The sequence below is a fragment of the Amphiura filiformis genome, chromosome 1 (genome assembly GCF_039555335.1).
Source record: "Amphiura filiformis chromosome 1, Afil_fr2py, whole genome shotgun sequence".
Lineage (NCBI taxonomy): Eukaryota > Metazoa > Echinodermata > Ophiuroidea > Amphilepidida > Amphiuridae > Amphiura > Amphiura filiformis.
In genome coordinates, this window is record NC_092628.1 from 27,184,673 (window position 1) to 27,212,489 (window position 27,817).

The following is a 27,817-nucleotide window of genomic DNA, read 5'->3' on the forward strand; positions in this document are numbered from 1 at the left end:
TTCATCGGGGCAGACACACATTTTGTTAGTGCATATCGCAACAGTATTTTATTTCTCAGCATAGGCGCATCGGCGTGGGTCTGCGGCTTGGGTTCCGGGCACGCCGCAGAGTTAATCGGCGAGATTAAGCACCCAGGCCTAATGTGAAAATAAATGACAAAATGCCTTTCCTAACATTTATATATTGATAGATTTCCCGAGGGTAGTACGTTATTGTGGCGTTGTCTGATGTTTACACAAAAAAAGTTATTGCCTTGTTAGAATTTTTTCCGCCATGCAAACCCTCCCCTCCTTATTACGGCACGCTAACACGCCCACCTTGACCGCCAAACGATTAAGTGATTCTGTATGAATCTGACTTATGTCACTTTAATTAATGAGACATGCAAACTGTACCATTTTTCACCCTGATGTGGCTGTGACATATAAGTGCGTGTTTCGTTGGGCGCTGTTTAGCATTCGCTCAAAGCGCTGGCGTATACAGGCGCGTCATTTAAAGACGCCGCGCATAGATGCGCGCGAAACACCTGCCTCAACCCGTTGATGTCACTGCCACATCAGGTTGAAAATGGTAAAGTAATCAAATCAAGATCAATACATAAAGGAAGAACCTCTTTACAAGCTAAATTTTATATACCTTTAAATCAGCTGCTTATTATAAGGCTCGTCTTAACCGATTATTTCTTTGGATCTGAACAGTTCTACCCAGACGCCTGCCTGCATGGCTCTACCTTGTGAGCGCTTGACATTGCTTATTCCTTCTTTGTCTGTCAGACCAATCATTATATCGTAGGGAGGCTATCCTCCTACGATTCTTGAGTTTGTACGTGGCCACGAGCTTACTTCATTGTCAGTGAAATAGTGTGAGTGCTTGGGTACATGGTATTAGGTTTCGATAAATGGTGGTGTAGTAATTAATGGATATTGAATTGTTTTTTCAATTGCGATTTGTGTAGTGGAGCGTGACAGGGTAGGAAAATGTGTTTTGGGAGGAGTTGATGATTTAATGAATGTGGTGTTAATGAATGTTTGGACTGGTTTTTATGGAGTTTCAAGGGTTAATATTAATTGGAATTTGCAGTGGGAATTGGTAAGTTTGTTTAGTTGAACTTGGCCAAATTGTTTGTTTTCAGTTGATGGAGATTAATGTAGAGAGTATTAACATATGGATTGATAAGGTTGTGAATGCACAATGATCCCTAGGGAGTAGTGAAAGGTGTTTACTAGAAGTGAAATACCAGTAGGGATTTTAGGAGTTGTAAGTGCAGTAAGTAATGTGACATTGATTGAATGGACTTGAACCGAGTTCAAGGTTGTAGGAAGTTGTAACCAAATAATTTAGTTACTTTGAACTCAGAAAGTTTTGTAGATGACTTGTGTGATAGCTGCTGTAAGGTGAGTGGGTGCTGTTTGTGTTATTCTTAATTGTGCGTAATATGGGACGTTTGTTTTAAAGGAGCTGTTATATTAGTGGCAGGATTGGTGTGGCTGTTTTGTAATGAAGGGAGTGGTGTTCACACTAGCTAAGGGGTGTTCAGTTGTAAGTATGCGAAGGTACTTTCACACTAGCTGTATTGCGAGAGGGGGTATTTAACTCGAGTAAACTGGGTATTTATACCTCGAGTAAAGTGCCCAGTTGTGGTAAGCGTGTGGTACTGTAGGCTTACCCCATTGACTCATTTCAAAACGTTTGTTTAAGGGCTTTAAAGACAGATATTACTAGTACTTGAGGAATATGTCACTAACCATTTGCTTGCCTCATCAGGGTATAGATAGTGCCCGGGAGATAGTAAACCTTAGAGGAGAAGGCGCTGTAAGAATGGGTGACCATTGGGAGAGTCTGTTTAATATTCAGTAGTAACACTAACATCAATCCCCATCGCACCAGTTCTTTTGCCCAATATTTCTGTACAATAATTGAATGACCTTTGAATGTGCTAGGTACAAAAACTCATATTCCAAAAGATGAGGTCAAATTTGAGCAATGATTGGTATTATGCTGGTGAACGATAGCCTTTACGGAGATGGTGTCACTGTACATACCCACAGATTATAGGGACTGTGGTATATATGAATATGAACTTGACCAGGTCAGTGACTTTCTCTGTCAAAACATATTATGGTATTGTTTCAGTGCGAAAGGGAGATATCTGAACAAAATGATCATAGTGCAATTATCTTGATTGTATCAAACAGTCAAAAGTCTTTTTGAAACCAGTTTTATGATGTAAGTTGATGTAACAACTTAACCTTTGTTTGAGATAAAGAGGTATTGCAACAATGTTAATATGTCTTCACATCCGAACTGGATAATATTTTGATGATTTGGACAGATTTGTTGGGTGATTTGTGTTTGAAATTTTTGCTATTCGTGATGTGTATTTTGAGTTGTGTTGGTGGAAAAGGTAAGCTTCTGAACCAAGTTTGAACTGATGAATGCCAATGGAACATGTAGTATGAATTGAGGGAATCATTCTAAAATTGTCAATTGATCAGAATTTTCAGCAGTAGGCCTATTGATCAGAATGAAATGGGGGAAATGATAAGTACAATCAAGATCGCTAGTTCTTATTGACAGAACGAACTCATAAGAGTCATAAGTTCTGAATATTGGGGAAAATATCTCAGGTTTGGGCATACAAAAAAAAAATGGTATTTATAAACAAGCAACAAGTTAATAATAGGTCATCACTGGAGTGATTGGTTTCTGGCCCCCAGGTAAACCATATAATAACAAAGCTATTGTGGCACTCGACTGCCCATCTATATGCTTGTTCAGACGATCGCTTGTAAAGTCGCTTGTAACTACATTCAAATGTAAACTTGCATGTAGTGCTCGTCTAAACGCACTCGCATGTAGCTACATGCAAGTTACAAGTGACGATTTTACATGTAAGATATCTTACATGTAAGATATCTTACATGTAGCGAGCCCGGGGGGCACTCCCACTTTGGAGGTCACGCGTATGTAGGGCTGTTAAGACCCCCTTTTTCAGCGTCGCTCTACCCAAAAACCCCATATTTTTTACGAACACATGTTCTGTCACCCGAAGGCCCCTTATTTTTCCATTTGATCTGTCACCCAAAGACCCTTATTTTTCAATTTGAACAGCAATTTTCATTTATCACTGATTTTGTTACCTATTATTTGACAAAACAAAGAAATTTGAAGCCTTTTTGAACTAAAATTTGATTTTTGAGGTTTTTTGACACTGTTTCGGCTCTCACCCAAAGGTTCCAAAAGTCATGTTCTCACCCAATGACCCCATATTGTTTACATTTTGCTCTCACCGAATGCCCCTTACTGCGAAAGTGCCAGCCCTACACCTATATCCATTTCATATTGAAGTGCCCCCCCGGGTAGCGAAGTACATTCGAATGTAAGGCCAGTGTGAACAAGACTTGCTTGTAAACTCGCATGTAAGCATGACCTTGATGACCCAATTCTATTCTGATTGTGCATAATCATGGCATAATTTACCAGTGAAGGTCACTCTTACTTTTGAGTTGGCTCATAGACCATGTTGGCTTACAAGTAAGTCCCGTGTGGACACACACACCCTTGCAGCCTAGTCTCACTTCCCTGGCATAATTTAATTGCCGGCTTGCTTGTAAGTAGGCTACCGTCTAACCTAATTTGCAGTTGGTGGTGCAATAGGAAAGGTTTTGGGAAGGATATCAGTCTTTGGTAGGGCATTAGGCACAACTAACCACCAACATCCTAACAACCAAGCCCCAACCCCACCTCATCCCCGCCCCCATCAAGAGTTACAACAGCCATCACAGAAAAAACCTACGATATATGTGGCTCGAGAGCCACAGCGGCTCTAGTATAATATTGTAACCGTCTTTGATACTTGACCTGGTTTTCCTTGCAAAGGATCATTATCTGCATTAAGGGTATACGAGGTATTGTTGGTCGAAAAAAAAAAAAAAAATAGATTTTCATAATCTGAATCAATATATTATTGAAAAATAACACTTTGGTGTTTTGCAAAAGTTCATTCTACAAATCATATACTTTGAAAACTTGCTTAATTTATTGTTGTTAATGAGTTATGTACGTTTTACAAAAGTGTTGTTGTTTCAGCCCTCTTTCACAGTTGTTTGATGGGATCATTTATTAGTTTTTCAAACAAAACATCATGTATAACCAAATTTCAGGCTTAAACAGCTAAAGGTGATATCGTGCTAATGTATACAGATGCTTTTGAGTCGTTCTTAACTTTATTTTCCCCTCTTTTACAAAATTATTCACTTTTATAGTATTTTTTAAAGCTTTTTCGGATATAAAATGTATGACAAAATTGGTGGCGCTATTTAGTTACTGGAAATTACCCTTTCAAACTTTTAATACAAATAATTCCTTTTATTGTTTGATAAAATATGTTTATAAAATTTCCTTGTTGCTTGTTTCACCTATTCCAGCTGCCCAGCAAACACAAAAACGTTTTAAAAACGTTTTAAGTAAGTTATATTTTGGCTTTTGGTTTAGGTAAAAACGTTTTAATAACATTAAAATGTCGGGTTATATAAAGGCCATGATAACATTTTAAAACGTTTTGTATGAAAACACACTACAACAATATTTTTTAAATGTTTTCAAAAAATGTTATTGTAAACTATTTTTGCAAACATTTTTTGCCAAATATTTTGTCAATATTTAAATAACATTATGTTAAAATATTTAAACCCAGCAAACACAGAAATGTTCTAAAAATGTTTTTTTCAAAACATTTTAATAACATTTAAATGTCGGGTTATATAAAGGTCATGAAAACGTTTTTAAAACGTTATTGCAAATATTTTGGGCAAACATTTTTCGCAAAATATTTTTTCAACCCCAAAATAACACCCTGTTTAGAATGTTTTGTATCAGGTGTTCAAGAATGTTTTTGGAATGTTATTAAAACGTTTTATAGCCTTTATATAACCCGACATTTAAACGTTTTCTGTAAAACATTTTTGTTTGCTGAGCAGTAGATTATCAAAAATGTTTTTAAGGTTATGAAAACGTTTTATACTCTTAATATACCCTTTATATAACCCGACATTTAAACGTTTTCTGACAACCTTTTATAACCTTTTGCGAATGACGTCGAAAACGTTTTGTGTTTGCTGGGTGTTTTAATGGCGGTATTAATCACCTAACCCTTGCAAATAAAGAAATATGATTTAGGATAAATAGCGCCATCTATAGTTTGCATTTAGTTAATGATGAAGCCAATTCTATATACATCAAACAGCCGTGCTTTACAACATAACTCAAGAACCACAGGACCTACAAAAGTATATCTGTGATATTTGAATTCTTCTACACGCTCGCTATGAATTGAGCAATGCAATTTTGCTAAAGCTCACTACCATTCGCAAGATGCTGTGAACTACATTTTTTTGTTGCTGCTTCGACCAACAATACATCGTATACCCTTAAGTACATATTACCGTAGGCGTCAATAACAATAACAAATATTAGGTATTCATGTATTCATGTATAAAGAAATATTGTTTCAAAAATTAGCGTTGCAGTAGTTGTAATAAGGTCGTATAATATATCGCGATAATTTGACATTACCGTTTCTACCAGAATGGGAAATGTTCTGTTGTTGATATAGGATGTGAACGGTTCAGAAGAAGAAGAAAGAAAATCGAAACTTTGATTTTGAAACTTTTTCATTATTTAGTAATGAGCGGAGCATGTTTGGGATATGGCTTAATATAATAATAATTTGGGTACTTCTTACGAGTCGGAAAGACTCAAAGCCAAATACACATTTACCCCAGTTGTCACACGAATGCGCAAAAACAGCACATTGTTTGATTAAGATAAAAAGAAAAGTGTCGTAGGGCACTGATTGAGGTGACAAAATGCGCAGGACAATCTCTCGCATGTGATTATTTAGCAAACGTACAAAATTGGTCACTAGATTTTAATAGTGGGTAAATTTCCTAACCATAAAGAAACTTTTTTTGCGTAGTTTACATACTCTTCATGAATCACAATGATAATTACTAATCCGGCAGTCCTCTTCCTGTTCATCACAAAGTTCTGTTGCACTCAATGTTCCCGCCCGACCAATGTATATCCTGATTTAAAATTGTCCTTGGAAGACCACTGTTCAACGAAGTTTACTGTTATATATCTTTTGCGTACAAATCCTTGCACACTCACTCACGTGGACAGTACTTTAAAAGCCGTAGTAGACCAGTGGAAAAAACAAAATCAATAGTACCAAGCTACCAAGCTACCCTGTTGTACTATTGACTGATATATGACGGATATATGACCAGCGATATTTATTTTTTTCACATTAGAAAGTCTATAACAACTTTCTTTATCAAATCTGCCACGAGAAACTCTTGATTCCCTCTTTTATACCAAAGTAGTAAAACTGGAAAGTCCCTTAACCTTGTCATAGCCACAGGGATTTTCCATAATGGTGCAATACTATGATGACATTGAGACGTATGGGGACTTGTTATTGCAATCAATAGGTGTTTACTTTAAAATGTCATATCACACAAACTCTTGCATGATAACTTAAAAGAGGTTTCCCATTTTTCATGAAATAGCTAAGTTAAAATCAGCTGACCTCTATGTCTCGCGGCATCATGAGCTGACAATTTATAAAGGTGTGTTTGGAGAAGTGTCCCATTTCACCCTCTCCAATGAACATGGCATGTCCAATGAACGTCCAGCACCCCAGGTCTTCATCGGAAACCCCTCTCTCTCTCAAACATAACAAGAGACGCTCAGTTTTAGAAACAGTGCAAACAAATGCAGTAATAATTCCAAACTGCAAACTGGCATATTGTCGCTGGGCAGGAAAAACCTCATGTGTAATTCAAAAGGTCAAATGCAAAACCTCATATGTAAAAAGTGGGCCCCAATTACAAAACCTTATATGTGCAATTTTGCTCAAATTCTACTTTTGGGTGTCAACTTAAAGAAAATGTCCAAACACACCTTCGTAAATTGCATAAGTGTCTGTATAAATAACCAAATAACGAACACTGTTTTCTATGTAAATACTGGGGTTTTTTTTAACCGTTTTTGCGTCTTGCACAAAATGGCAAAATCGTTACATATGAGGTTTTGTCATTGAGGCCCACTTTTTACATATGAGGTTTTGCATTTGACTTTAAAAATGAGGTTTTTCCCGCCCAGCGACGATATTTTTGTTCTTTTGACAATAAATCAAACGTGACCTTCCAAGGTCACGTTTGTTTTATTGTTAAAAGTGCAAACAACAAATTTCCCTCGTACCTGCCCACCGCTGGCATTGATACTTTATATCTCTCAGTAATTTTCTTTGCGTATGTTTTGACAGGTAAACATGATTAAAGGCATCACAACTTGAAATTTTCAATGTAGCCCCACAATGTGTGAGCCCTTCGGGAAAGTTACGAAATCATGATATCAAGTTACGCTAGATATAACAACTAATTATGTCAAAAGAATAATCATAACATAGGAAAATAATACCTCAGTGTCAAGTGTAGAAATGTGAGATACTTGAATCGTCGCGATTGAATTTCCGATAATACATAAGGAGAGTTTCATTGACGATATTACCTTTCCAACGTAATATGATTTATACGTATTTGATATTATCTCGTTTTGCCGTGTGTATGTCGAATGTTTTTTTGATCTATTTCAGGCGATATCTTCATTTTGGAAAGCTTAGAAACAGTATTGGCCTACGGCGATAGAATTCTGGAACATTAAATTTTTGGTATTACTTTATAATAAGTGTTGGTAATCGACAGAAAATGGGTATTACAACTACAAGCTTGACTGGAAAAGACAATTGCCGAGACTATATTAAATGGTTTTGTTTTGTTTTTTCAGTTTTGAGTGTGTCGTGTTTTAGTGAGCAGAAGAAACTCGCAATATGTTACCCACATACTTGACATTTAAGATGGAATGTTTTTTCGCAAAATTTCAAGACGGATCTGAAAGGGGTCTGCATAACCCGTACGGGTTAAATATTAATCGGGGTGTATCGGGAGTTGGTGTAAAATAATTGTTTGACAGAAAATGTACTTTCCGTTAGTTTACATTACGTTATGGCGCTCATAATGCAGTAAATTAGCCTCAAATGGTTTTATTTGAAGAGACTGAATTTGATTTTTGCAGACCCCTTCCACACCAGTCTTGGAATTTTGCGAAAAAGGGTTCCATTTTAAATGTCAAGTCTGTATATCAGATATTAGAGGGAAACATGGGCTTATCATCAAGATAATAATTACGTGTATTACGTTACGTTATAATCATAATAAAGGAAAATTACGATTCTTTTACAAACGGTCAAACCCAAAAGTTCAACTATAGAGTCTGGGTACTGCCACTTTCACTCAGTAATTCACGTAGATGATAAATGAAGATAGCTCTATTGACTGAACTATCTGACAAGAGATAAATAAAAGATCAGAAAAAGACTTAAAGAAAACGATAAATTGCTGTTGTGTCAAAACCAATGCTTGTAAATTAAACCTTTTGTGTTTTGAAAAGAAATCATTGAGATCAATGCTGAAATGCCAGGAAAATAGAACTATGAGCGATTGGTATGTTGATAAATAGGAGCGCGAGGAGCTGAGTAAGACTTTTGGGGTCCAACCTCTGGAAAAGGTGGGGAACTCTCGCTAGAGAGCTTTTTTTCAAAATGGCCGCCAAAATACCATTAAAAGGCCAGCTTTCTAGCCTTAAAACCATCACCTGTGGCGTTCCCCAGGGAACAAAGTTAGGGCCCAGTATATTTACTGTGATGGTTAATGACGCTGCCGAAACTACTTCTGATCGATGGAAATTTGTTGATGATCTCACCTTGTCAGAGATCATTAACACTTAAGCCAAAACAAAATCAAAGCACCAAAAGCTTCAACACCATCTAGATGTTTTAGATGATTGGTGCAAGGTCAACGATATGCCAAATGTCATGTTTTGCATGTAAATGTTTTGAAAAATCCTGTGCAACTCCCACAACTTTCTCTAGGTGGTGAGGTCCTTCAGACTGTCGATCACATGAAGTTACTTGGTCTGGAAATTCAAAATAATCTGGGTTGGGACATGCAAGTTCAAAACATGATATCTCGTGCAAGTAGACGTTTATTCATGCTCTATGCTCTTCATAAACATGCTGCTCCAGTTGAGGATATGCTGGCCATTTTTCAGACCTATATCCAACCCATTTTGGAATATGCTTGTGCAGTTTGGCATCCGGCGCTTACTAAAAACCAAAGCCACCAGATCAAAAGGATTCAAAAACGCACTTGCAAAATCATCCTTGGTAATGACTATCAGGACTACGAGTCTGCTCTTCGTGAGCTTAACATCAACAGTCTTGCCAACCGTAGGGAAGATCTGGTCGTGAAGTTTCGCCAGCAGGTCCTCAACTCTGAAAGACACCGTCACCTACTTCCTGAGCAGAGATCTATGAAGTACAATCTCCGTCACAGCAGAATTTGTCCTGAACCCTTCTGTAAAACAAACAGGTTTCAGAATTCCACCATTCCGTTCATCATCAGTAAACTCAATTTGGAAAAGTAGTGTAATCCTATATGCTTCTGCGGGTATTTTACTCCTCTGCCTGTATCTCTGTTTTCATTTTTTTTTAAAGTAAATTGTTGAGTGTATATATAATGTATATTTTTGATGTGTAAATTGTATTTTGTAAAGCCGGCGCTTTTCAGCCTATGCTGCCTGCCGGCTATTTGTATACCGAATGAATAAATAAATAAATAAATAAATAAATAAATAAATAAATAAATAAATAAATAAATAAATAAATAAATAAATAAATAAATAAATAAATAAATAAATAAATAAATAAATAAATAAATAAATAAATAAATAAATAAATAAATAAATAAATAAATAAATAAATAAATAAATAAATAAATAACATTCTAGAGCTCTAGAATAGTAATATTGATGGGATATATCAAATGAATTTTATACTTTCGAGGGTGCTGAATAATAATATTTGGGCCCAACCTCGGGGACATGTGGGGAACTCACGCTAGAGGGCGTTTTCCAAAATGGCCGCCAAAATACCATTAAATAAATATAAATGGCATTCTAGAGCGCTAGAATAGTATACTGATAGGATGTGAACTTTGTACTTTTGAGGTAATGTGATTTATACGAATTTTATATTATCTCGTTTTGCCGTGTGTGTGTCGAATGTTTTTTGATCTATTTTAGGCGATATCTCCATTTTGGAAAGCTTAAAAACAGTATTGGCCTACGGCGATAGAATTCTGGAACATTTTATTTTTGGCAATACTTTATAATAAGTGTTGGTAATCGACCGAAAATGGGTATTACAACTACAAACTTGACTGGAAAATACAATTGCCGACTGAGACTATGTTAAATGTTTTTTGGTTTTTTGGTTTTTTTTTTAAATTTTTTTTTCTGGTTTGAGTGTGTCGTGTTTTAGTGAGCAGAAGAAACTCGCCATATGTCACCTATATGAGAGGGAAACATGGGTCAAACGGTCAAGCTTTCCAGTTGTTCTTTGGCTGACATTATTATTCTTTAAATTAACTACAGCTAAAACCCCAAAAGTTCAATTATAGAGTCTGGGCAATGCCACTTTCACTCAGTAATTCACGTAGATGATAAATGAAGATGGCTGTATTGACTGAACTATCTGACAAGTGATAAATAAAAGATCAGAAAAAGATAAACTGCTGTTGTGTCAAGACCGACGTTGGTAAATTAAGCCTTTTGTGTCAACGCTTTAAATTAAAGCAGTTTAAACATTTTTGAAAAGGAATCATTGAGGTCAATGTTGAAATGCCAGGAAAACAGAACTATGAGCGATTGGTGTATTGATAAATAGGAGCACCAAACTAGCAAGGTGTGAGGTTATTAAAGCAAGGGCCTCAAGGTATAGGTGTCTGGGTGTAATGTGCAGCGAACCTTTGTTGCACAAACATTACATGAAATACTGTTTGAATTAAATTGATGCTAAGACGTTGACTGATACCCTAAATAAACCTGTGAAATTATCTAAACTAGATTTACACTGAACATAATCACATAAATCCGCGAGAAAGATCTATAACCCCCGGGAAATAACCGTGGTGTGTTGAAACGCTTGTGATTTAATCAGACGCGCATGTCTGTTTTTCTAGACACTTTGAGGCTTCATAACCTATTAGCTGCCTCTCTTCCTGAACATGGATCTTTTACAACTTCATCATCTACCTCCATCACCCAAATTTAATTAGCGTAATGAATATATTAACTGTTTTGCAATATTAAACTACTGACATCAGTTTACTAGCTTATGGCGAGCCAAAAAAGAGCATCAGTGGGCAGGAGAAAAACCGGAAACAAAACCTCTTATTAAATGCAAAACCTCCGATTCTAGATCCTATGTGCATTTTCGGTAGTAGTGAAAAAGCCGTTTGTGTACAAATAACAACTCGTCATGTGACACTCATCATGATCAATAACATCAGTTTGAATTGGGCTTAGCGAATTTCAATACATTTCCACTTTTTTCCATTAACGTTACATTGTGAAGTTCCATATAGCTGTGGTGTTAGTCCAATATGTTAGGAAAATATTTTACCTGATGACCCCAACTTGACATTGGCTAAATAAGTTATATTTAAGAAACAGCCAGCTTTGTCGTTCGCATTGTCAGTAGGAGGTGGTTATCTTAAAATTCCTTTTGATTTGAGTAACCTGTGCCTACACCCTGCAGTATCACATTGATATCGATGATTCAGAACCAGAAACCCGTAACTCACTATGACCAGCTATCACAAAATGAACATAGAGTTGGCTCCTTGTTTTGGCCTTCAATATTTCCTCCACGGTGTCTTTCTTCTAAAGTGCCCTGGTGACTTTATGCTCATTTTGTGGGAGCAGGTGATTGTGAGTTGAGGCTTTCTGGCTCTCAACCCTCGATGTGTCGCTAGTCGAAGCAGGTGTCATCAGATCATTACTTTATAATCTGCTTTAATACTATACTATAATCGAAAATTTCAATTAATACAGATCAAGGCAAAAAGTATCAAGAAAAAAATGTCTAGACAGTTAAGTTGCATATATAACTACCTGTGATTTGTAACATGTGTAATGAAACTTTGTCACTACAATCGAGATCATTTATATTCATGAGATTATCGATTATATTTTATGAGGCAGATATTTTTACCCAGGCGGCGAGTGGCATGATAGAGCCGGCAACTTGTGAAACCGCCCGGCCGTATGGCATTTTCCATAATACTCGGTTAGTTTTGTGGGATTCATTATCGAACCCCAACGGTTTTAGCTTGTATTTATATTATTTATTAACATAGGCCTATTTGTTTGTGATATTTCAAGCGTTTTAAAATTTCAAAATAATCCCTTTACTTTACCAAAATAATTCAATTACACGATTGACGATGAAAATTTACTGAATTTAGAGGATGCACGGCGACCACCACCTGTTTTTACCTGTTCGTCACATTCAGCTGATCATACATAGCTTTTTTTTCCTTCACCTAACCAATTTGACATAAGCCTGTACAATCTTTAAGTGCGGTATCATCTCATTTTTGCATTTCTTACAAATGCAATGTACAGAGTGCGCGTTTATGGAAATTCCGATGCGGGCGAAAACAGATTGTGGGTTTGGGGTAAAGCAGAGCCTTTCAACTACTAGCATTACCAGACAATATACTTCGTATTTCATTAACGACAAGTTATCTTAGAGCAGCTGATACGACTCGTGGCTTTTATCCAATTTTATTTGTACTTCCCTATGCGTCGTTATTTTTAACAATGCAATTTCTGAGCTTGTAATTAGAATTTGCAACGTGTATAAATAGCTATTAGCAAGTATTTGGAAGAGTAATCAATCCTGCAACCACTAACTGTTGAAAATTCAGATCCTAAAATGAGACGGAACATTTCCTAATTTAGAAGCAATACCGCCAAACATCAATCAATTGTCGCTGGCGATTAGACTATTATATTCATCTTTAGACAGACAGGTATTTTATGGACTGATTTTGATCATCATTATGTCTTAATGTCTAATGTATCTAATAAAGATTGAAGGGAACATAGCCTTATAAACATATGTAGGAGACAGTTCAGATTTATTTTTGAATCCTACTAGCCAAGTATAATGAGAAATGACTGTCTGGAGCTCAATCCATTCGCATTAGTACTTTCTTTTCAATGTTGAGCTATTTGTTGCTTTCGGCAAGGTATCCATTTATAATGTTTATAATGTTTCTCGCGCCTTTTAAAACCAATTACCGTAAGATACAATTCTGCAAAATAATAAGCCCTGCCAGTAAGATATTGGCCTACATGTCGTCATGGATTTTCAGATAAAATAATTCAGACAGCATGAATCAGATAAACACCCGGGACAAAGGTAACACCAACAACGAGAATATTTAGGAGAAAGAATACAATTTATTCTTGTAGCCCGTAAAGTAGCCTGTAAAAACACAGCTAAAATAATTACGTTCCCGAATGTTGTGATATCGCGATCATTGGATAACGGTTGTTACGCTCGTACCATATACCATGAGAAGGTGTTACTCTTTGCTATGCTTTGATCTTTCATCATGAGCCAGGGTCTGTATTCTCGAGCTAAAGAAAGGATGGTGGCGTCCTTAATGCTAAAACAACGTGAGCTACTTAGTGTGCTATATAAATAAAAATCCTTTTAAAAGGGAGAGCTTGGCCTTGGCACACCCAAACTTAATGAAATATATTAAAAAATAAATACAAAGAACATACTCCACTATACAGTTTGTTGCGTATTCTGTTAACATAATACAGGGTGTCTCTAAAAGAATTGGATCATCACAAATTTTAATTTTTTAATATTGTAATGCTCGAATTAAACATGATTGGTTTTTTATGCATCGGAACAGTCAAACAGCTTTCATACTACCTAAATTTTGAAAACAAAAAAAAACATTTCGTTCTTCAGATATGAAATTTTACCAGAATACACGCATAAAATATCAAATATTGAGGATTCAAAGCACTCATATTTGTTTCAAGCGGACTTTTTAATTAAAAGCACGTACTTAATACTTTAATACACAGGTTCATATTAGCTGCATGACATATCTCTATGTAAAGAGCTGCATGACACATCTCTATGTAAAGAACAAAACAGTCCATTGTCAAAACTAGTGTATAATACTATGCAATACATAAAGTACCAACAAGTTCGTTTTCGACGGAACAGTTCCTTCAGAGACACCATGTTGGTCTAAAAGCCTTTAATCAGGCTTACATTCTCTCAAGAACGATTCGTGAATTCCTGCCAAGGACAGTCCAGGCTCTTTACAGTAAACCAAAAGTTGGACTAATATGAAGCAACCAGCACTTTGTGACTGGACACTACGAATGAGCCGTAAACTCGGCAAATTGTATTCTGAGCAGAGGATGATTTAAGGAAGCCCCATCATGCACTGCAAAAGTGTTATCACTAGAGTTTCAACTGCCACTTTACTTTTCAAATCCCATTGAATTCTGTGCAAAAGATGTTGTTTAAGAATTGTGTGTGTGCCATTATTACTTGGTCGATTTCAGAACAAAAGTGATGTATGCATAAAGGATAATTCACACCTTCTGTAGATAACATAAAATGTGAAATCGACCAGCATTTTGAATGTTTTTTATTGTAAATATATCAGTCCAAATTCAAATTTAACCAAGCACGTCTATGCAGTGTGCGAGCAGTGGTGTCATGTTCACTCATACAGCTGTGCTAACCGCAAGTCAACACAGTGGCGTGTTGGGTAGTGCTTAAATCATCCTTTGTATTCTGAGTTACTTATAGTGTAAAATGTGCCCGAAGGTCGTATTCATAGGTATCTCAATTCGGTGCGACAAGTATCTCATCAAACACTGTTTAAACCAATCAATAATCCTATTACTGAAGAGGATAATAAGCTTCTACCTATTTCTATAGAATCCTTAATTATATAGTTCTTGTCTTTGTTTGCTTTGGCTAAATCCTGTTCAAGTGGTGGATAACAAAGCATTGTATTTTCTCTAGGTATGTATAACCAACAATTCCTGAACCTCGTTGACTCGGGGATGATTTGAAATGACCGCCAATTATGACTGTTTGATATTTATTACCAGAAATGTGGAAAAAAAGACACATGTAGAACCTTTAAAAGGTACAATTTTGTTGAAGGAACAGAGTTCAACAAACCATAACCCCGCTTCTGGGTATCGTTTGAAGTCAAATGATATACCATTTTAAAGCTTATGATATATATTTTCTAAACACGAAATAAAACAAAATTGACCGGGCCGACTTTATGGCTGATTCGTGGTGTCCAGTCACTTTTGTTCTTCTTTTTATTCCTTAAGCTTTCAGACAAGTTTTCTTTTTTACTATACGCAATGGTGTACTCCAATTACTCTTAGAACTGCCGCCTCAGTATCATAGCCGAGATCTTAGTTAACGAAGTATAATTTCATTGCTTTGCTTTATACTTGGATCACTTATTCAGTGGATAATGCGAGTTACCCCCTCTCCTTCCATGAAACCTCAACCTGGTGAGTACTAACGTGAATGATCAAATTTTGTTTGTCGAAAAAGGTAACAATAATTATGTTAAAATCCCAACTCGCTTAGATTCGTGATAGATTATGTGGGCACTTTTATTCGGACTACCGATTTCATAAGATTATTTTAAGGAGAAAACTGGTCAATTGATCACGCTCAGAGAACGTCCTTGGGTTTACTGAGACCTTCAAGTAACCTGACTCAACAAGTACGTTAAGAAGCACCCTGTTCAAAACAAAACCGACAGATTATATGATACAAGACTCATCAATATATCGTGATTAATTCCAACATCGTATGTTCAAAGCTGTTTTAGCCTTTTTGATAATCTTTGGATTACCAATAGTTATATGTACAGGATATCATATTTTCGTTATCTAATATGCATTTGATTTCTGAACATAATCTGATATATGGATGTTAAGACATGTGCGCCGAGGAATTTGAATTGATGGTCTTGATCGTTCATTAAAATTGCACAAAATGTTTATACTCGAATTCGGTCAAAAGGAACAAACAAGAAACCAGTGATATCAAACTGTGAGTGCAATTGTTGACTTCTTTATGACGTTTACTCGGTTCACAATATTGATAATGACAGTACCTTCAACGAACCATTTAGGGGCCTAGTGCCATCTTAAAGAAATTAAAAGCCATCAGTTCTTCCTGATATCTTTCAAGTTCATGTTTTTATCCCTAGATAGTGCATTAACACCATAAGAAAGTAATGAGCGTTGTACGATAAAGCCTCAAGCAATACAGCCTTTACACGGCTACCTAATACTTTTGACATTTTTCACTTCACTTCTCATACAAGATACATTAGCATCAATAACATAGTATTTTAACTTTAGGAAAGGAGAGAAGCAAGAATGGACAAATCCACAGCAGGAGATCAAATAAAATTGAAAAGCAAATGACAATTTTATGATTTTAATCATTAATGATTTTATGTAATATTGTAGTCATTTTATAGAGGGATGTGATATTTTGGTGTTTCATGCTGTGTAATTTGGAAGCCGCGGTGTGTTAAATCAAACACCCTAAAAAGCAGGCGGCATAGGAAGCGCAACACGTGACGTACGAGGCTGGCGAAGATACAGGGCTGACAGCCCCATTCAAAATACACGGTTAGCAATTACAAATGGAAAATTAACATACTTGCAGTGGGGTACTTTGTAGAACCCCGACGGTTTTAGAGTAAGATAATTTTGCTTTGACACCACATAACAAATTTAGAATTGTTTGTGAAGATTTCATGATTATGTGTTAATCCAATGGCGACCTCAAAATTGGCGATATCGCTTCCATCACCGCCTGCTAAAAAGTCAATTCCTTGTTTAGTCACCAGTCACCTCCCTGGAGTGACCCCCATGGATTCCGATGTAAGTCTGGTGTCTTCCCAACCCTCGATATTCGGTGACACCCGTCTCAAGTATAGGAACTAGATTGTCATTACCTTTCATAAGTAGCAAAGCTCCCTCTTAAAATAACACGACCATGGTAACTTTTAGGGAAATCGTTGGTTAGAAAATGTATGCAGTATGTACATTGGTATCATTTATTTATTTATAACATTCGGCCGAAGCCAGGCTAAACCCAATAGTGCTCAGAGGCTACTAAATTCAAGGGATGCCTCCAGATATGACGGGACAGGGATATGGGAAGAGGTCCGATTTTAGAAGCAGGAGGAAAACCGGAGCACCCGGAGAAAAACCTGCGAGGACGAGCATGGATCGGCAACCAAACTCACATGTGGCACCGCGGGGAATTGAACCCGGGCCACAGTGGTGAGAAGCGAGTGAGAAGACCACTGCACTAACCCGCCCTCCCTCAAGTTTAGTTATACAATTGTATGATATTTATTACAGAAAGTCCAAAGAGGTTTTGAACCCCGTCCCCGCCTTCGTTGTTTCACAATGGGTGTTGCTCCAGTTTTGACAGTTTTTGCTGGAGCAATAACGTAACTTCAAAGAAAATTGTTGTTTCGCAAGTTCCCCTATCGTATGTTGTTATCTTTATACAATAGTTAATTATTGCCTCAACAGATTGAGAGCTGGTACTGACCGATGTAAAGTGACTCTCAAATAGTGGGGTTATCTAAAGATGTGACCTGCCTATGTGGAACTGAACCACAAACCATGGAGCACCTATTGCGATGTCCTCAGTTGGAGCAAGAATGTAAAGCCTTGCAGAGAACAATGATATTGCAAGTATGAGTTGTGTGCAGATGTTGCTGAAACATAGTATCTAGCGTAAGTTAATTATCTTTACATGTACCGACATAGAAGACATTACGTGTTTATTAACTAGAGAAACAATTAGTTTTCTTGCTGTTGGTTGAATAAAAGAATAAAATAAAAAACGCCTCCACATATTGTGGACCTAATTTACTGGTGAAGCAAATTGAGAATGTACTTGTGTCAAAAGGCCATTCAAGTGTCTCCCAATCTATTACATGTCCATTATCTGGCATTTGTCTTTATGCTTGTAGTGCCCAGGCCAGTTTGAGTATAGCAATAAAATAGAGTAATAAGCGTATTGAAACTAGAGATGTTGGACATGTACTAGTTTGAGTTAGGTTTTAATTGCCTGTTTATATCAATATAAAGGCTGTTCCAAATAAATTTAGGGTTTCCCTGAAAGACCTGTATTGTCGAAAATCTCTAGCTATTTTAATGCTCGAACAAAACAGAGCTACAAAGTTTAATGTCGTTAAAGAACAAAACAGTTATCATTACATTTTACAATTGACATTACAATTGACCTTTCCGTTCTTGAAAGTTTGAACTGATGTACCAGAAACATCAATTGTGGCGCATATATAATTGTCATTAATTGATATTTGAATACGTGGAACGGATGAAAATGAGGTAATTCATATATTTCAAGAACGGAGCGGTTAATTTAACTACCACCGGTTTATGAAATTGTTCTGTCACATGACATCACCAACTCGTCATGTGACATCCAAGATCAATAAATCAACCAATCAGTTTGAAATAGACACAGAGTCGTCGTGTCGAAAGCTCACGTAAGTAAACTATTTAGTTGTGTGTATCATTATAACTTTTATTATACTGTTTTATTCCTCAACCACATCAAGTATTTTGTTCTTAAATCACTTTTTCTGTCGATACATTTCTTTCATGGATAGCCTGTGCATCAGGCGACGTGTAACTAAACACAATGAGTAGAGTAGTACAATAATTGCAGATATTTGTTCTGTGATTAGAAATAAGTCGATATGGACATACCGCTAAACGTATAATTGCAATGGATGTGACATTAATAAAAATGAATTCTATGAAATCAAATTTAACAGTTTTATAGCAATGGCGATTTCCTCAACAATAGATATTATTGTTCGGCACAATATCAATGTATGAATTACTTAAGCCTTCAATGGTAAAAGTTTTTATCCTAACGGCAGGTCAATTGTGTTTGCTTGATAATTGCTATTGTTGAGTCGTAAAGTAATCAGAAACGCAATTTGTTAAACATAAAGCATTCACAGATAACATAAGAACACACACTGACAATGAAACGTAGGTAAGTTCAAGGACCCTCTGAATATGTCACGTCTTTATTAGCGTTACGTTTTTGCAACAAATTTATTGGATTAAAATAACAAAGCAGTACTTACTGAATTGAAATAACAAATCATCCAGAAAGTAATGTTGTCTTTTCATTACCTAGATATCCAATTATCTCTATCTCTTTCCATCTTTACTTCTAAATCTTCTGTATAAAATTATAGATGTATGCAATATTGTATAATTCCCTTGCTATAGGGCATCCATTTAATTATCTACTTTTTTCTTTCTTTCTAACTTTTGATTTTTCGGTATGAAACAACTTTGTAAGCAATGTCGTCTTTTCATTAGCCAAATAATTGTCATCCTCCGTAGTTAAAACTATTTTATTGCGGTTCTTTTCTTATTTATTCGGCATATTTTACCTACTACGTCAGTGTTTCTAACTGGTGGGAAGAGAATTGGGACATATCATTCATTGATATTAGCGATCTGGTCGGAAAACCACGGTTAAGTCAAGGTAAAAAATACATTATGGTTCAATCAAAACGAGAACCATTCTCTATGAAGATATCAGTGACGAGAATTAGAAAACAAAACAAAAATAAACAAGCAAAAGCAAACTAAACCAAGACAATACCTCGCATAAACGACAATGCAGCACAGTGTCCAGGACTAATTGCTTTATGTGCTGATGCCACCACGTATGTAGCCCCATTTCTCTTTGTTACATAAAAACTAGTGATTATACATTATTGAATTTCGTTGGTCATCACTACTGGTGCAAAATCTAACGATATACATTGTATCTCGCATGACCCATTTCAATATCAAATTCCTCTTTACTGGTGGCCGTTTTCAGGTAAATAGGCTACCCATTTCACACATGGCCCCTGACGAATTGCTATGATCTCACCCACCCACACTATTCTATTAACAGTAGCCAATACGTTGTGTTTTAAGTTCAGTATAAAATCATACCCTGAAGTCTCTAGATGTGTTCATCTATTTTCAATGTGTCGGTGGGGTCAGATCTTGCCTGAGGCAACCTCTACACACATGGAATACTGATTATTGACCAGTCCGAATTCGAGTTCTCTTATTGTCCGGCGAAGGCCTGCAGAGTGATTAACTTCATTTTGTTCTTCAATGGCTAACAAATTTCAATTTTTAATCGTTTGCCATAAAATGCGTATTATTATCAAAATTATTTGATATCATCATATTCCTCGTATTCAAAATGCAATTCGATATGTCTGATGTGCTCCCAGGTCCCATAAAAAAAAATACGTGAATACGTCGCTATCCGAGTCCTTAACCACCATGTTAAGGAATAAATATATAATAATTATTGGTATGATTCGTTTTTCGAGTCTCATATGTTGAGACAATTTTGGTATTTTCTTTTTTTTTCTCTTTCTGACATCTGACTAAGGCTACTGACAATTGCCCGGTGACTGACCTCGCTGTGTGTGAGTCGAGCATGGTACGCCATAGGTCATATGCTTTTAGACTACTATACACTGCGCTATATAATTCGGCACACATAAAATCAGAATTATTGTCAGTTTTTGAGTTCAAGACGCAAGCTTCTTTCTCAAGACGCAACCTAACGACTATCATATCTGTTCAACACATATATTCAAGTGCAAGGAACCACATCTGGTTTCTTTAGACGAAATCATTTACGGGAGATATTCATCATTTTCTACTCCGGTATCCAAAGATTTTCGTCTGAATATCAAAATCGTGCATATCACATTCACGTGTATCGATCCCGGGTATTGATTTTAGTATCTCTGGTGTACCAAGTAATTGTTAGCCAGGCGATGTCGGTGTGTACCGGTCATTCCAAAGCGCGAAAGGTAATTTTGAATTGAGCACCAGGATCCGTAATAAAAACGGACACTTGACAAAGAAACCTTACACAACCTCTAGCGAATTTTGTGTCACCCTTGATATCTGCAATGGTTGCCTGTCTTACTATAGCTGCATGAGTAATAATGGTAATTGCGTACGTGTCTTCATCACTTTTAACTCGAGATGAATTTTCTTATAATTTCCTAAAAATAGTGATAGACTCAACGTTACCAGTTTTTCTTCAATGAGCTTTGGCAATTCTATTGGGCCGTGGGGATAAACCTTTTTTAGAGAAAAAAAATGTCATTTATATAACATATTGCTCCCTATTATGTTCAATATCCACCTTTAAAAGATGCATTCGTGACTGAAGGTTGATTTGTTGATAGTCATGAATGTTGCCGTTGCTGACACATTCATTACAAGTTTGACTTGTGCTAACTGACTATGCATCCGTAAAATGTTCAAAATGTGTCAAATTGCCGCATCAGAAGCTATCAGACGTTGTATTGCACCCTGAAATACATGCTCTATAGGTCATTCACTTTTATGTTTGATTATTTTTAAATGCCCTGCATTGCTTTCAGAATCTCGAAGGGAAACGTAGACATATACATCATCTAGAAGATAAAATAAACTACGCAAAAAAAGTTTCTTTATGATTAGCAAATTTACCCACTATTAAAATCTAGCAACCAATTTTGTACGTTTGCTCAATAATCGCATGTGGGTGATTGTCCTGCGCATTTTGACACCTCAATCACTACTCTACGACACTCCTGAGAAAAGATATGAATGTTTAAGTAACACGAGGTCGAAAATGAAAATTGCAAAGAGGCCTATTCAGCGATTTTAGAGCTGATTCACTGATCCAAGACGGTTTCATTATTCCTGCCTTTTAAATTTTAATTTAAAGCGTTTTCCTTGATGCATGTTGGATAATCCTTTGCTTATTATGCAGATGAATGATCAAAGACAAAGGTGAGTGGGTACTAAGACATTTACGTTTTGAGAGATGGATTTGGAAAAGGGATTCAAAACAGGTCATGGTCTGGAAGCAGAAGGAATTGAGACACTAGAACATAACATAACATAGAGTGGCCCTCCAGAAGCCCTGATCTTAATCCCTTGGAGAACCTTTGGGATCAGCACAAGAAACGAGTCAAAAAGAAGATAAAGGCAGATAACGCTGGTGGGATTGCGTCGCATCGTTATCAACGAGTGGAACAGGAACGACATTCGATGCCTCATTAGGAGTATGAGACGCCGCGTGGCTGCTGTAAGGGAAGCCAACGGTGGACACACAAAGTATTGAAAGACGGGTAAAGAAAGAGATTAATCTCAAGTGAAGTTGGAAGCGGCAGTATGATGCCTGAAATGTACTCAGAAATTAAACAAAAAATGTTATCTGCATGTTTGTTGTTTTTTGTGTTCTTTTATGCTGAAAACTTGAATAGGCCTCTTTGCAATTTTCATTTTTCGACCTCGTGTTACTTAAACATTCATATCTTTTCTCAGGAGTGTCGTAGAGTAGTGTTTGAGGTGTCAAAATGTGCAGGACAATCACCTGCATGCGATTATTGAGCAAACGTACAACATTATTCGCTAGATTTTAATAGTGGGTAAATTTCCTAACCATAAAGAAACTTTTTTTGCGTAGTGTAGTAGGGTTGAATCTCAACTAACCAAGTCTGAATGAAGAAGTATCACAAATGACTGTGGAACTCAATCAATTCGCTTTAAACTTAAAGTAAAGCATCACTCGTCAGCAATATGCGATTGAGATTATCAAATAGATGTAGCGTTTCTCTTTAACAGAAAGAACTGCTTCAAGGTATTGCTAAAAATCAATCACTTGTCATCGGTAACTAGAGTAAGAATCCATCTTTAGGTTGGTATTTTATACACTGATTTAGGTCATGAGTATTAAAGATTAGTGTTCTAATGTATCCATGTGAATCTCGATGGGAAATGTTCAAATGTAGCCTTATAAATCATGTAAGGTTTAATACAAGTCTGAATGAAGAAGTATTAGAAATGACTGTGGAGCTCAATCCATTCGCATCGGTGCGTTTTATTGTTGAGTCGTCAAGCGCATTCGGTGAGATATGTATTGGGAATTTAACATGATTCCATTTGTTAAATGGTTTTCTCTTCTTTTAAAGCAGTAAAATAAAATAAAGCAATAGACAATTCGGCAAACCACATAGCCTGGCTGTCGTCATTAATGTTCAGTGAAAATAACCCCTGCCTATAATTATCAGACATGGACACGCTTAAAAGTATCAGAAAAATGTAACATCGACAACTGGAAACAGTTTCACGTGACCAGTAAGAGAAGACACACCTGTAAGAGCTAATCAAATTTAAGACAAGAATGTTGTGATATTATAAACATTAGACACCGTAAGCTTGCACCTGGTTACAAATTCCAAACAGAGTATTTCACAGCTCCTTTTTTTAGACAAACTCATTGAAACATAATTATGTCAATATAAAGTGGTATATCTGGCTATATGATATATATGACAACCTTTGCTGTCAAGTCAGTGACAGAATGGTAGAAAACCTTACGGGGGGGAATTCGGGGAGCGGGGAGTTGCGAAGTGAAAATGACAACTTTATTTAAGGTAGAGGTGAAGTAAAGTATGTAATGTAAAGTTGAAATAATACAAAGGAACTAGCAATTTGTTCTTCCCTGTTAAGTTGTCAGACAACAAGCTTGTAAACATTCATGTAATCTGTTTACTTGGTGTTTAAACCACCCAAGTGTCTCATCTGGATTGTCAATAGATATCAGTTTGCAAAAATTCATGTAAACGAATCCAAGGAAAATAATATTGAGCCAAATGATGTCAAACACACCTCAATGATTTTAAATACAATAAACTTACAATAATACCGCCTACGTGTCTAAAACTACTTTCAAGTGACTAAAACTACATTAACAAAGTGAACCAATTTCTTAGATTTGTTTATAATTTTATTTCATCTTTATTTAATCTGGGTCAATTATTCAGTGGATAATTTAAGTTACCTCATGTGACGTCCATTAAGTATTAACGAAAACGTAAACTTAAACTTGTTTATTAAAATCCCAATTCGCTGTGATTCGTGATTCTACATTAGGCTTCTACATTTTGTTGATACACTATTATTTTTAAGGAAAAACATGTACATTCGTCACACTCAGTAAACGTATATCCTCGGGTTTACACTGATTATGTATAGTAAGACTCATTAATTTATCTCAGTTGATTTCTACATCGTATGTTTAGAACTGTTTTTGGCCTTTTTGATAATCTTTGAATTCGCCATTGTTGTGTGTTTAGGGTATCATTTTCGTGTACATTTTGTCATCTAAAACTCATTTGATTACTAAAAAACACGACAAAACGTGTCCGCCTAGTAATATCTCCTATTAAATTTCACATGTCACCATTGCCTATATAGATCTCTAGTCGAAATTGCCAAAAAAAAACCATTTATACTCGAGTCTGAAAAACAAATAAACAAACAAGCAAACAATGATATCAAACTGTGAGTGCAATGTTGACTTCACTCTTACTCGTTTTACGATATCGATAACAACAGTACATTCATCGAACCATTTGGTACCATCTTAAAGAAATTAAAAGCCATCAGTTCTTCCTATAAATTGCTGAAGTTCATGTTTTTATCCCTAGATAGTGCATTAACACCATAAGAAAGTAATGAGCGATGTACGACAAAGCCCCAAGCAATACAGCCTTTTCAAGGCTACCTAATACATTTGACATTTTTCACTTCACTTCTCATACACGATACATTAGCATCAATAACATAATATTCTGACTTTAGGACAGAACCATAGCTACTATAAACCACTTGACATGTGACGTCATTGCCCGGCAGTATGCGCACGCATTATGGTACTTTCCATTGTTCTTTGCCCTGCAGTGTGCGTGCGCATCGTAGTCTGCTCAGGGCATGTGTATTTTAAATCTCCCACCACATCATGACATTTCATATAGTACAGAAAGCCATTGAACAGTGAAGCGGTTCGTTCGGGCATATCGACAGACCAATCCCTCGCCTTTGTTGATAAACAATAATGTAAAGTGGTCTATACGTAGGGTATTCCAGTTGAAATCCATGCACCATAGTGGAAGACTTGAACTTAATCTCCTACAAATCTCCTTCAAATGTAATCATCCATCCAGGTAACTCCAATTCAAATCCACCCTCCCTGTGTGGGTGATTAAGATCGTATCTTCCATATGGGGTGTATAGATTTCAACTGGCATAGCCCAATGGACACATCCCTAAGAGGAGATCAGATAAACTTGAAAAGTAAGTGGCAAGTGTGGCAAATTTATAATTCCCATGAATGTATTTATCTGTTAATTCCCTGTTTCCGATATATTTTGTTCTTCTTTTGGTAACATGGTTCATTTTAACAATTCCGGTAAAAAATGTTGCTCATTACGCACATTTTAGTGACGTTTCACCAATACACTAGTGGTTTCATCAGACTAGCAACTAATCACATCTGGCTGTTTCCTTTTATTGGCAACAGGAACCACCGTTGAGGGCGCGATGAATTGTTCAAAGATATTGTTCAGCTTCTTTCAGCCATCCAGCGGTCAACTCACGGACAGTTTCATAACATGATGACAGTAACTTGAAAAAGTAATCCCGCATGTTAGATGAAATATCAAATCATAATCAAGGCTAGACCCTCCCTCGGGTCCATGGAGAACGACTGGTAATGTAGATTACATAGCATTAAAAATCAACCCAATACATGGACCCTCCCAGTCTGTAAGCAATTTGACTTCCAGTTCCCACAAAATGCTGGGAGTTCACTTTTACGGATTTGGAGTCACGCAATCTTTCTATATACCACGTCCATGTTTTCACTACATTAACGTTTGTGTAAGCGACTAAAACAACGATATTGTATCCGACCAATCAACGCAGCTTGGCAGCGCGGGGATATTTGAAAAGGTTTCCCTAGCTAAATAATGTGCAAACATTTGCAAACCGCACGCGATAATATACGCAATATGGACAATAGGCCTAAGTCCGAGTCGAGTCGTTGCCTTTTAGTAATGCGCGTACCATGGGTCTATCAGACGCGTGCCACTGGAGCTCAATACCTCTCAGTTGTGTGACAAGCAATGACAAGTGTCCCATCCGATCTTGCGTCACATCCCGCGGCATAGCTTTGTGCTACCATATTTGAATTGAAACTGGGGCGGGGCTTTCGTAATTGACATCAGAATCACCGGGCTTCGTTGAACGAATATTTGGAAGTGAAATCTCTAACACTTCGGAACAGTCTCGGCGTGGGGAACGGTCACTGAATTTTAGCGTTCAATATAGGAGGTGTGATCAGTGTAGTGGCCTCAATTTGAGCTAATTTGTGTAGAGAGAGGAATTGGTTTTGGGCTGTGTATTTAGAATCGGGGGGGGGGGGGTGAATGACTATGGCATATTTTGGTAGGCTATTATGTAATTATGTATCGTTCCATTATCCAGACTGTGGGACAGTCTAAATCAAGGCAAGCACAGCACTATACATTTGGCTATAATATTTAATTGGTTAAATAGAATTTAAACAACTCAATTCAAAATACCTAACCTCAAAATCTAACCTCGTTAAAATTAAAAATTGATATACACATAAGAGTCAATGCATTTAAGTCATTCTTAACAGTTTTGCAAACAATACAGTCATAGAAACAGTTTTTTAAGGGTTTTTAACTTTTGGTTGCATAAAAGAATAAGATAAATAACATATCACATATCGGTAAATCAAATGACAAGTGTACTTGTTAAAATGTAAATGTACAAATGTTTTTGTGTGAAAAGGTTGCTCACCTCGAGGAGCAGTTTTCTGCTTGATGGCTGTAAGATCAATACCATATCACATATTGTGGACCTTTACTACTGAAGCAAATTGAAAATGTACTTGTGTCAAAAGGCTATTCAAGTGTCCCGAAATCTATTACATGTCCATTATCTGTCATGTGTCTTTGAACTTATAGTGCTCAGGCCAAGTTGAGACGAGCAATGAAATAGAGTAACACGCGTATTGAAACTTGAGCTATTGGACATTATTAGTTCAAGTTACGTTGAAGTGGCTGCTCAAATAGATAAAAGGCCATTGCAAGGAAATATATCTTTATATCCCGATGTCTGCAACTACTCCGGTTATAAGCGTTTAAATGTTCCATACGTAGAAATAGGTCGATCTGAGCATATCTCTGAAATAAACTATTTCAATAGATGTGACATTAATAAAAACGAATTCTAAAAAATCAAATATTAAGTCTTATAGCAATGGGGATTTCCATTAATAGGTACTAATTGTTCGGCACAATGCCAATTTACGAATTACTGTAGCAACCAATGGCAGAAATGTATATTCTTTCGGCAAGCAAACATGTATTTGCCTGATAATTGCTATTGTTGAATCGTAAAATAATCAGAAATGTAATATCGTAAACGTAATTAGGAGAGACCGGGCCTATTTGTTACAGGCGTAGTAGTTGTAGTGCACATTTCTCAGAGAAGCAATGAGACTGGGTGCCCAGTGTAACGTAATATACACTGTCCACAACCACAGACTAAAGAGACACTTTTAAACTGAAAATAAAAGTAATTCTTTAGTTGATTAAGTATTAGCATTGGTATAGCCATTGGCCATAGACCCATGTGGGGTACGTTATTAAAAACTTTACGACTTCTGTGTAACAGCTCGTCCCTGTTTACAACATCATACAGAACAAATTTTAACGAAACAATTTACTCCATACACACAAACCTAATAATCAATGTTTATATGTGATAATAAAATATTTTGTTAATGTT